The 12,493-nt window shown below is 52.7% G+C and overlaps 1 protein-coding gene and 1 long non-coding RNA gene across 51 annotated transcripts in view; one reads left to right on the plus strand and one right to left on the minus strand.

Annotated features, from left to right (window-relative positions):
• Positions 1 to 12,493, plus strand: part of CELF4 (CUGBP Elav-like family member 4) — a 304,371-nt gene that overhangs the window by 250,115 nt on the left and 41,763 nt on the right. The window lies entirely within an intron of this gene.
• Positions 525 to 11,988, minus strand: LOC139045653 (uncharacterized). The gene is made up of 3 exons (XR_011504450.1): positions 11,872 to 11,988; positions 4,000 to 4,080; positions 525 to 656 (listed from the first exon to the last, which is right to left on the minus strand). It is a non-coding gene; the product is annotated as an uncharacterized lncRNA (long non-coding RNA).

A 12,493-nucleotide genomic window follows, 5' to 3' on the forward strand; every position in this document is an offset into this window, starting at 1 on the left:
GGGAGAAGGCAGAAGTGGAGGGCATGCCACTCCAGAGAGATACATGTTCCATGACGTATAGTAACAAGAGAACGCATCGTTCCCCAGACTGTGTCATAAATATTATATTTATAACATCAATTAAATGCCGGTGACTTAAATCATTTATAATAGAGATACAGCCACTCAGTGAACCATTAGCAGAGTCAGCACCTTCTCAGTCCTAGCAGGGTCCAACAGAGAGCGATGGCTCAGCCTCGGCTCAGGCTCCCAGTGCCTCCCCAGGAGGACTCCCGGGGCTCATGGAGTGGGAGGAGGGGTGGCACAGAGCAGGAGCACCCCAACCCTGGGGAGGTGTAACTCAGGCAAGGCTGAGCTGGGAGAAAACATTTGGTCCAATCTCCTGCCTTGCATGAGGCAGCCCCCAGTGCAATGAGGTGGAGGCAGGTGCCTGTCCTCAGGGCTCTTCTGGAGGGCGAATCCAGGAGCACTCACCCTAAAGCTTCACTGCTGGCACGGGTGCTATTCCTGGGGGCCACGGGAGGTGGCCATCTTTGCCTCCTGGGAGTGCCGTGTTGGACATTCTGCGAGGGTGCAGGACCCAGTGCAGCCAGCAATCCATGAACATCTGCAACCGGGCAAACGATGCCCATCTCTGCCTTCTTCTAGTGTCAGGTCTGCTGGAGGACAGGGACGGAGAATCAGGCAGGGACAAGAGTGTATGAGACACAGGGGGCTGTGGGAGCCCCTGCAGAGGCCCATCACCCTAGCTGGGGCAATTTTCCTCCATCCCCTGCCCACTCTGAGTCTCCTCTCTCTCCTGAAGAGCAGTACCCCCTCCTTTCCATGTCCCTGTCTCCATCTGTGCCCCTACAGCCCATTCCCAACACGTGGCCCCCTCAGAGCATGACCCTCCACTGTATTACTCTCTGGAGGCTCCCTGTCCTCTCACTCTGGCGGGAGTCCAAGGCCCTCACCTCCCCTGTCCTGCTGCCTCCATGACTCCACCTCTAGCTACCCTCTCCTTCAGTCCCTTGCTGTAGACCCCTGGCCTCATGGCTGCTCCTCAGACATCGCTGCTCCGGCCTTTGCACCAGCTGTTGCCTCTGTGGGTGCCTCTCCCCCGTATGCACTGCTCCCTCCATCTCAGCTCGCACGTCCCTGTCACCCATGCCTGTCCTGACTTGCCAACTAACGTAGCCCCAGCTTCCCCATCTGCCACCTTGTTTTATTTCATTCATGGCAGAGACCACTTCCCTGATCTTTTCTTATTCATCATCCTCTTCTCCCCACTTAAAGGGGAGCTCCGTGCCAGCAGGAACTCTCTGTATTCGTTCTTCTCTGTGTCCCGCCACCTTGCACAGTGCTCGGCCCAAAGCAGGAGCTCAGGAAAGGAATGGCAGAAGGCACAGGACAGGGGTGCACTCGGGCGGTGCTATGAAAGTCCTGGGGTGTGGGATCCCACTGGCTGGGGTGCGGTCAGTGAATGTCTACATTGGCAGGTTACATATACCAGGTCCTGGGCCAGGTGCCAGGGGTTAGAGGAGAAGGGGGAAGACCCCATCTTCAAGGAAGCTTAAGGAGAACAGAGGGAGCCCCGGGCTCAGGTCTTCCTTGTGGGCTGGGAAGCTGGGGCGGTTTCCTGGTGGAGGGGGAGCTTGTAATGGATCCAGAAAACTGGAGACTCCAGGCGGTGGAGGGGAGCGAGCTCCCAGCTCCAGGCCTGGGACAGCCTGACCAAGGCCCAGCATCAGGGAGAATGGCCACCGGAGTGTGTGTTTAGAAGGGAAGAGGGTGGTGGAGACCACACAGGGCTGGAAATGTGACTCACTCAGCCTGGCCAGCTTCCAGAAAACTCTGTGCAATCAACCAGAGAAATACATTGGAGAAAACAAAATTGTGAGAGTAACTTTGAAGCCTCGGTTGCCACGGGAACATATCTGTAAATACTTAACTGCAAACATTAAGTGACACACAGGATGGAGTGAGGGAGCAGGAGGCAGCAGTGCTCGCAGTGGGAGCTAGCCATGTCCGCTGGCACCTTCCATCACCAGCCAAGGCCCATAGCACCTCCCCTCCTTCTTTCCCTCTTCCTCCCAGGGTCTCTGCCCTGGACCCTCTTCCTTCCACCCTCTCCCTCACTCCTCCTTGTCCCCATGAGCAGGACATTGAGGGTGGAATGGTTCCAAGTGGTCCTCGAGATTCCCTTTCTGTCCCAGTTCTGCCTCATCCCTGGTCCCCACACCAGGCCCCCCCGGGACCCTCACTCTCACGAGCTTCCCAGCCCAGAGGTGACCAGAACCCTGGCCATTCACTTTCCCTCCCCTCTTCATCCCCCTCACTTCTAAGGGATGAGCACAGGAAGTCTTTGCAACAAGTGCGTTTAAGTGACCCAGATGTTTTGCTGTAAGGAAATCTTGGCCCAGCTTGCTGATTCAGGACCCCCATCCTTTTCTCTCCTCTAGTCTGCCCTCGGTCGTGGCCATCTCCCACCAGCCTCTCAGCCCAAGGCTCCCCCGTGGCTCCATGTCTGCATGGGAGTCTGGAGGGCAGTCACCGTGAAGCCCTCTCTGCCTGCTGGCACTGACATGCCTGCTCTGGTCCTGCCCAGAGGTTTTTAAACTTTCTGGGTCACAGACTCCTTTGGGAAACTGAGGGAAGCTTTTCATTCATCCATTCAATTGTGCTCCAGAAGGTTAGTGAGCAAGGCCAGGCCCAGTGCTGAGTGCTGGGCAGTCCCTGCCCTCCCAGGCCCCACGAGTTAGGGGAGGGGCAGGCAGTAAGCAAGATCCCAATCTAGAGGAACTGCTCCAGCATAGCAGGCAGTGTTCAAGGTCGGGACAGGGCCCAGCGTGGCTGGAGGGCACAAGTGAAGGGACAGAAGGGGTGGGTGGAGAGGATGGGAACAGATCCTATAGCACCTTGTAGACCATTTTCAAGACTTTGAGTTTTATTGAGTGAAACAGGAGCCACTGGGAGGCTTTGAGCAGAGGAGGGACATGCTGTGCTCGCTCTGGCTGCTGTGCTGAGAGAGACCGTACAGGACAAGGTGGAAGCAGGGGACAGTTAGGAAGTCACTGCAGTGACAAAGGAGAGATGGACATGGCTTGGACCATGTGATGGATGTCGTGGTGAGAAACACCATGGTCCTTGGAAGAGGGAGCATTTGTATATCTGTGGGCCATTTTATGCATATTCTCAAGACGCTCCTGGACCCCAAGGCTCAGCCATAGTCCCCCTAAGGTCCTGTGGCCCTGGGTTCAGACCTCACTGTCCCTGGCCTCTCACCTTAACTCCAGCGCACACCTCTAATCCTTAGCCCATTTGTGGAGCCAAGGCAAGCAGATCCTTTGAGCCCATTGCAGGTCAGGCTCCCTTCCTAGCTCCTACAAGAGCCATGGTGTCATTGATGGGAGCACCTCTGCCCAACACCCAGCAGGCTCCACTGAGCACCTCCAGAGGGCCCTTGGGTGACCCAGGCAACATGGATGAATCTCACAGACTTCGTGCTGAGTGAAAGAAGCCGGACATAAATGAATACATTATGTATGAAATTCTAGAATAGGCAAAACCAAACTGTGATGAAAAAAGTCAGAACACTGGGTGCCTTTGAGGAGGTTGGGATGTTGCCCAGAAAGGGTCATGAGGGAAGCTTCTGAGGAGATGGTGATGTTCTCTATCTTGGCAGGGGCATGGGGTACATCAGTGTTTGTATTTGTCAAAACTTATTAAATTATGCTCTTAAGATGTATACATTTCACTGTTGGTAAAGTTTATCTTTTAAAAAATAGACCCAAGAAGGATGGTGTGTCCCAGACAGAACTAGGAGGGGCCAGATGCCAAAGAGGATGCCCGTCTCCGTGGAGAAAGAGTCCCCCACCTTGTTAAGTGCTCTGAGGCAGCTGCAGGCAGGAGGGACGTGATCTGATAAAGGAATGTGTGTGGAAGTGTTAGAGGTTGACTACAGGGATAAAGTGATTCTGCATTTTGAAAGAGAATTCTGAAGACAGCAATGCTTACCCCACCGAGATGAATCCAATGGTGGGATTCAAGACCCCTTGGCAGGCAGTGGTAGAGGACCCCCCTCGCAGATGGTCTGCTCTATGAACATGATGGGCAAAAAAGAGGGAGAGCAGGAGAGAGAGAGAAAAGTTGGTAATTAATTAATTACCCCTCCCCTTCCAGTTGCCTCTCCATTCCCCCCAACCCCTAACCTTCCACCCTCTCCTCACCCCCACGTTTGCTTCCCTGCTCCCTCCCCTCCTAGCTCCCGCTTGCTGTTGAGATGCCCTAATTGATGTCTGGTCCAGGTCAGAGCCCTTGCAGAGTCTGGTTTCCGTCTGGTTTGTTTCTCACCCTGCTCAGGTGAGGCCCACCCAGGGTCCATGGGAAAAGGCTGGAGGGGAGATTTAGCTCCTTGATTCGGCGCTTGGTTAGGGCGTTGGCTCTTCTCTTCACCACTGACTTCCTACCCCCAGAACCTCTGCCCTGCCCAGTCTGACAGGAGAAAGATTCCATTAGGAAAATGATGCTGGACCGTGGGTGGGGCCAGAGCCAGGGCCTGTCCCCTGGGTGGGGCATTGGTGTGGGCTGCAGCAGTCAGGGAGGGCTTTCAGGGAGGGGTGTTACCCAGACTTTCAAGATGGAGGAGATCTGAGATCAGCTTTGGGAAGGAGACAGCAGGAAACCAGGGCGCCCATAAATCCCAATGCACCAGGACAGATCCAGAGTTGCCAACTGTCCTGGACAAATTATTAATAGTGTGCTTTCAACCTAACAAGGGTCCCAGTTTAGACAATCAATTATACGGTCACCCAACACATTAAAAACAACAAAAAAGATAAGTGAATGGCAAAACCAAGAGGCAGGTATGCACACAGGTGTGCCGAGTGGCTGGAATGAGGGGTCCTGGAGGAGACGAGGAAAAGGAAAGGAGACAGCAGGGAGGAAGGAGACAGGGCCAGGGGTGCTCTGAACACCCCGAGGGCTCCAGAGCTCCTCACAGGGCCCCTCCGCAAGCGAGTGGGACACAGCAATCTCATATTCCCACATTTCCAAAAGAAGGCAAAGATCCAGAGAAGTGACATTATTGGGCACAGGCTGCACAGCTCATTGGTGACAAACCAAGATAGAACTCAGGCTGCTCTCTCATACCCCAACACTAGCAGGGATCAAGCCTGTGAGAAGAGTGACAACTGCATGTCCCACCTCTGATGCTGGGTGCTGAGGACTCCCCAGGCCACGCAGCAATTTCCAATGATGGTATACAGATCAAATTCCACTCCTTACTAACTGTGCCCCTGTGGGTGAGCTTCTTGACCTCTCTATGTGCCTCAGTTTCTTCACTTGTAAAATAACCATAACAATAATACCATTTCTGATGACTTGGCATTGCAGGATCTCCAAAAATAGACAGAGTCCTTTCCCAGAGGTCCCCAAGCCCCACCTGCTCCTAGCATGTTCTAGACCCTCTCTGCATGGAGCGGTCTCTGACCCATGCCAATGTGTTAAGCTTCATCACAATCCTCCTTGGGTCCACTGGCATTGAGTTCAAGGAGTACCCCTCAGTTACCCCCAAAGCATAGTCCTTTCAGTTTATTAGCCACTCCATCCCAAACTGAATTCAAGTTCCTTCCTGAAAAATTGCAAGACTGGGCTTCTCAGGCATCAGCCAGGCCTTAGGCACCAGTGGCCACTGGATGACCTCCTTGAGGAAAATAAGAGGAAGAAAGCAGCCCTCCTCAGTCAGTGAGTCTAGGGCAGAGAGAAGGATGGGCAAGCCAGCATCCAGGAGAGATCCCAGGAGTAGGGGCTCTCATGGCACCTGCTTGTAGGGGCAGATGAGGCACAACATAAGGAAACGCCTCCCCTCTGCTTTCAACCTCAGCGATAGCAGGAGGACCGTGTTCACCCACAGGGCCTAGAAAGATGGATACCGACAGGGCCGGGGTGGTGCTTTGGGGCGTGTGTTGGATGCCTTCCTGCCTGAGAGCCACCAATGAGATCCATTTGGAAAGCAAACAGGAAACTGATGTCTAAGAGAAAACAGAGAATTAACCTTCTGCATTTCTCCTATCTTCTCCAGCAAAGAGACTGGCCTTCAGGATGGGAAATGTAGATACACATCGTGAAAAGGGAATCAACATCCAAACAAGGCAATGACATCAAACCTAGTCCCATAAGTTAGATTGAATCTCCAAGCCAGAGCAAACTGTGAGCCATGGTCCTGGGAGGGCATAAGGAACGGGTGGAGGGGCTCTGAGCCGCTGGGGGTCATCATTGAGGCATTGTAGAGCCTGGAAATGAACAAAGGCCAGGTTTTTAAAAGGTGACGAGGCTAGATTCCAAAAATTGGCAGATTGTCAATCTTGAAGACAACCTTTGGCAAAGTTCTAGAATAACTTTGTCAAAATGGTGGCTCAAGACACTTGAGGGGAAGTGATGGTGATTTGGGAACCACTGTGGTGCACCCAGAGTGAGCCGGGTCAGAGGGCCGGTGCCTGTTTTGATAAGGGGATGCTGCAAAGCCTATAACCTGGCATCATGTCACCTCATGGGGGCAAATGACAAAGTTGCCCAGGGTAACTCAGAGCTGGGTGGGCAGGGAGGGAGGTCCCCAGTGAGTGACATCCATGGCCTTTGTCTTTGTGCCCTCCTGCTGAACTCTTTTATCAAAGACTTGGGAGGAGGGGTAAGTCATAGAAGCTGATTTTTAGATACACTCCTGACTCACAAGCTGGTCTGGAGGGTGAGATGCTGGTTAATATGTTCAGAATCCAAAGACATCTCCCCAGTGCAGCTCTCATTGCAGGTGCAGCTTCGTGTGAGCCCCTGTATCCGCCGCCTGCCCTTGCCACGGTAACAGTGCAGAGGTTCCAACCGCTTCCTTTCTGAAACCCCAGAACCTACACCCTTCTTGGGATGGAGAGTATTGGAAGATTCTGGAAACTTTAAAAAAGCGTGTATTTGGAAATTCTTTGTCAGTTGGTTGGTTGGTTGATTGGTATTTGTGATCCCTCTCTGACCCCCAAGTGTTTTACATAGTAATAAGACGAGAATCCTTTGGGGTACCAGGCCCCTTTGAGAATCTGATGGAAGCTATGAACTCTTTCTCTAGGAGAAGTACTCCTGGGTGTGAAATGGGGCTGATCATCTCGGGGGTTCCCTCTAGCCCATCAGAGAACCTCTCAGGAAACCATGGATTTCCGACAGGCAGCCGCTGCCAGGCAGCCCCTCTGGCAGTCATTGCACCTCAACATGACTTGGTCTGTTCCTTCCGGAGGGGGAGTGGGGCAATGATCACACAAACCCTTGGTGCCTGTAGTGGGTTAAGTGTCCTCCCAAAATTCACATCCACTCGGAAACGGTGACCTTATTGGGAAATTAGGTCTTTGCAGATGTAATTAAATGAAGATGAGGCCATGTTGGATTAGGGTGGGCCCTAAGTCCAAGAGGACTGGTGTCTTTAGAATAAAGAGGAAATTCGAGCACAGAGACACAGAACATGCAGGGAGAGCACCATGTGATGATGGAGGCAGAGACTGGAAGGATGCAATGGCGAACTAAGGAAGGCCAGGGCTTGCTGGCAACCCCCGGAAGCTAGAAGGAGGCAAGGAAGGATGCTCCCCTGGAGCCTTCAGGGAAATCAAGGCCCTGCTCACACCCTGATATCTGACTTCTAGCCCCCAGAACTGTGAGAGAATACATCTCTGTTGCTTTATGCCTTCTAATATTGTGGCAGTGCTAGGAAACTAACGCAGTGCCGAAAGGAAGCTGGAGCAGAGAAGGAAGCCCAGTGGGCCTGTGGCTGGGCCTTCACCCTTTCCCTCCCTCCACCACACTTCATGGGGTCCTGCTGGTCCTGGCTGTCCACCGGAGCCACGGCCACCAGACAGCCCCTGGGTTTGCCTGTGAGAGGGTTACAGGCCACTTGAAGAGAAGTTAGAAATCTCAGCACGTCCATCTTAATAAGTTTTATTACAGTCTGCCACTTTAGACTAATGACAAATTTATTGTATGAAATACCAGCAGTATATTTTTTATTTTGTTAATTAATTATCTCAAAAAGAGGTGAAATTTATAAAAGTGTCCAGAAACGGTACACATGGTAAAATCGCCTTCCAGCAGGAGATGAAATTATTACTAATATAGGATCGAATTATTATTGTATTGACTTAGTTACTTTACGACTCTGTAATGGATTTCTTCATTATTTTCTCGGGATTGTGGCATTCGTGATTGCATTAAAGTCTGTTAATCTATGCAAATATCATTAGGCACCGCTAATAACCAAGCAACTTTCCTCCCTTTCGAGGAACGTGCTAAATACTTGGCCTGCGTGGGTCACTTCTGGGCAGCAGGGAGGGAGGAAAGACAAGCAGCAGGCAGTTCTGGAAGCCCTCTGCACACACAGCCCTGCCCAAGGTGGAGTGGGCGGGCACTTCTGTGGGGGGCCTTAGGGTCTTAGGAAGGTCTCCTAGCCGCAAGCCGTCACACATCTTCTTTCCCTATCAGAGGACCTGACTTGTCACCATAAACCTCCATTCCTTTGGATTGAGGCTTTGGAGGACCTTCTTAAAATGCTCCTATCCTGGAAAGAAAACCTCATTGGCTCAGTATCCACCATTAGGGCTCTAGAACCCACAAGATGTTCGAGGGGAGCATAGGGCCTTGCTGTGTTGAGACAAGGAATTGGTCAGATTTTATGAAGATTAGAAAGACAGCTGGATCAAATTATGGGCGCTGTCTGAGTAGGGTTGGCCAAAATAGGATGTTCTCGGGGACACCTGTGGACACTAGAGACTTGGGAGGGATGTCTCCACTGTGGTGGGGAGGGAGAGGTGGATGAGCAGAGGTAACCACCCCATGAGCAGCCCATTATTCAAATTTAGAATCCATGGGGATTTGAAATCCCCATGACCTCACCCACCGGGTCCTCAGGTCAGCCCACGGCTACAGGCCTAATTCTCCCATTGCCCATGGGAGGTGGTGAGACCCAGGCTGAGCCCCCAGCCCCAGTCACAGAACTGATCAGAGCTCGTAGGAACCAAATCCAAGCCCCTAGCCACTGAATCCAAGGTGGGCTCCCATTTTATCTTTGCTGAATGGTCAGACCAGAGTGTGAGGGAGGTGGAAAGAGATGTGTCCACGGGTCCAGGTTCCCTTCCCAACCTTGACTTTCTCAGATTAAACCCCCTCTATAATATGTGGGTTACTGTTATTATTCACTCAAACCGTGTTTCTCGAGCATCCATTATGTGGCAGGCACTTCGCTAGGCTCTCCTGACAGCAAGCTCCTTTCCTGGCACCAACAGAGGTGCTGACTCACAGTTTTTAACTGAAAACGGTGTGGGACTCATCATTCTCACTATCTTGGCTGCATCAAAGGATGAGCTTGACGATCAAGGCTCAGAGAAGGGCAGACACCAGGCCCAGGTCACAGTTTTGGGGACTCAGGGCTAGAGACAAGTTTCCTAACTGCAGGTCCGGGGTGCTCCCCGCTGCCTACCCTCCCACGATCCTCCCCCCTGGGTGGGTGACACTGTGGTCTTGCAGGTGAGATGGCACCAGGCCGAGGATTCGGCTACAGCATGTTCTCCTCCTCCTTGAGCTTCCGATGCCCTCCTTGGATCGGAGTGCCCAGACTTTTGAAGGTCAAGGAGCCATTTTTAACATCAAAAATTCATCAGCACCCCGCCTTGACAGATGTTTTACTTTGAGTATCCATTGTTTGAGAGAATGCAAAATGGCAATAAGCTACCTTGAATTCAGCAGTGCTTTTAAATGAATTGGTACTTTTTAAATCACAACAGCATCTATATGCATTTGAAAAATAGTCACATCTACCTAGGAGTGAAGTATTTCTGATGCACTCAGCAGACAAAGCTTGAGGTACCTGGGACCCCAAGGTCAGACGGCACCGCTGTCCCAGGCCATCTGGCTGCTGTGCCCTAGGAGGAGAGAAAGCGGGGCTAGAAGTGGGCGGGGCATGATGGATGGTGCTGGCAGGGAGCACTCCCTGTGGCCACCAAGGGGGCACCCAGGCTGAGAGCCGTTGCCATCCCCCTCTCCTCTTCCTGTTCCTCTCTCTCCATTAGCCTCTTCAGCCTCGTCTTCCTGGCCCTAAGCCCAGGGTGGGGGTGCTCCTTGCTGGGGCTGCTGCAGGCCACACTCCCCACACTTTCACTGCCCATACACACCTGGCCCCACCGCACGTCCTGTTCTGATTACAGACCCCCTCCCCTTCAGCCCAGCCCACCCTCTTTGTCCTCCCCAGCTCAAAACAGTCACAGACCTTCTCCCAGACACCTACCCCCACTCCCACCCCCTTGCTCTCCCTTTAGGCCGATAATCCTTCCCCAGCCCTGTCCCTTCATGCTACCTTCCAGGCGTCTCCTTTTCCATCCTCAGTCACTGCAGGCCTAAATGCTTATCTGGTCCCTTTGACCATAGAGGACATTTTCTGGCAAAATCAATCATGGTTGAGGTGACACAAGCCAACACATTTCAAAGGGCTCCCGGAAGAGGGCAATGAGGAGGCTAAAGGCCTTCGAACCCAAAGGATGGAATTCCAGACCCTCAGGCAGGCACACGGAAGTCATCTTCTATTTTGAGCACCACAGAGGGCGTGGCACAGCCGTCAGAGATACCTGGCGCCAATCCCGCTTACACCGCTTACAACCTGGTGAGCTTGAGCCTGTTACTCAGCCTCTGTGTTATATTGAAGTAGGATAGTGAGAAGTGGGCAGAATGTGTGGAAAGGCCCAGCTGGCACAGAGCTGATGGTCAGTTAGCATTGTCCCCTGCAGAAAAGTCTGGATGCAGCGGAGAAAGGAAGACTGGTGGGGATGCCCCAGCCAGCAAGCCAGGGTTTTCACCCTCCTCCTTCATTCCCAAACATGCCTGCTCCAGGCAGAGTGGGCCCCACAGTGCTGTCACCTCCAGTGTCCCTCCTTGAGACCTGTTGGTGGGAGGCTGTATCTTGCTTTTCAAAACAGGATTCTCTAGCTCCTTGCAAACAGGCACCTGTGGCGAGTAGACTTCTTTGCATTCTCTCCTCTGCTCCCATCCCAGGTTTCCTTCCTTATCCCCACGCCTCCCTGCCCAACTTTTCCCAGAGAAGGGAGGCAAGGCAACCTGTCCTCAGTACCTGTGACCTCAGCCATCATGATGCCCCGCCCCAGCAAACTCTTCCTGCTCCACAGTGCTCCTCTGTGGGCCCCCATCCGGCTCTGCCTTCCACAGGTGGGCCATTCAGGCCCCAATTTGGAAGCACTTTTACCCAAGGATCAGGTCTACTCCTTGCATCTCCCAACACAGTACCTTGCACATGGTTTGTTGACTGACTGAGTGCCTGCCTGGTGAACAGAAGGGGTCCAGAGCTACCATGCAGGTTTCTGAAACTTGGAATTTCCCCTTTCCACCACTCTCTAAGCTGAACTTTATGGTAACCCAATATTGCCAACCTAAAGGATTCAGGGGCCCCCCTTGAGAGACAAGAGTAGCCTCCTCCGTGGCTGGTAATGCCAGCCACACACCAACAGTTAATATGCTGCCACCCTGCAAAAACATTTGATCGCTCGAGGAAACTGACACTCCCCTCACCATCTCATTAGCCATTAGAAATAATAATGTCCTGCAAATTGTGCCGCCCCTTCCAGTTCCCAGAGCCACACTCTCTTGAGCTCACCAGAGCCTCGCCACCATCCGCTCTGGTGGGCAGGCAGTGGGGGGGGGGGTGCCTTCTACGTGGTAGATGAGAGCTCAGAAGCCAGATTACTTGGGTTCAAATCCTGATCCTTTTCTTTATTAGCTCTGGGACCTCCAGAAGTTGCTGAAACTCTCTGTGCCTCAGTTTCCTCATCTGTAAAACAGGGTGACAGTGGTACCCACCTCATAAAATTAAAGTGCTCTGAGCAGTGCTCGGCCCATGGGGAGTGCTCAGGATGAGTCAGCTCTCCTTGCTCTCTGTGAGGGCATGGTCCCCGACTGAGGGAGTGACTGGAGGAATCGCCGCATATGCCATATGGGCCGACGGCCAACGCCTGCCATCTGACCGCAGGGGCCAGCCCACCCTGTCTCACTCCAAGAGCCAACCTGCTCTGTGGGGTAGGAGGGCATGGCTTGGCCTTGAAGAGCAAGCACCTATGGGGGAGACCGACAGGCCTGCCCAGAGGAGGGAGGTTCTCATTAGGAACAATGGTGTCTCAGGAGGCAGCTCCCTCCTGCCTTCGGTCTCAGGGAAACAGCAAAGAGAAACTTCAGGTGTCCACGGAAACCAGCCCCACTACAACCTACGTTAACCACAAACCCCTCAGACACGTGCAGGTTCAGGAAGTTGAAAGAGAAGTTGGTTTAAGACAGGTCTTGAGCAGAGCAGGGTTTCCCGTTCTCCTGAAAGCTGATACCCAAACAGGTGTGGGTGGCTATGGCTAGTTTTCTGACCTTTTGCATTTAGATCCCATTATCTGAAGTCCTCAGAAACATCTTGGCCATCTATCTATCCACATTCACC

This window comes from Equus asinus, chromosome 7, assembly GCF_041296235.1.
Source record: "Equus asinus isolate D_3611 breed Donkey chromosome 7, EquAss-T2T_v2, whole genome shotgun sequence".
Taxonomy (NCBI): Eukaryota; Metazoa; Chordata; class Mammalia; order Perissodactyla; family Equidae; genus Equus; species Equus asinus.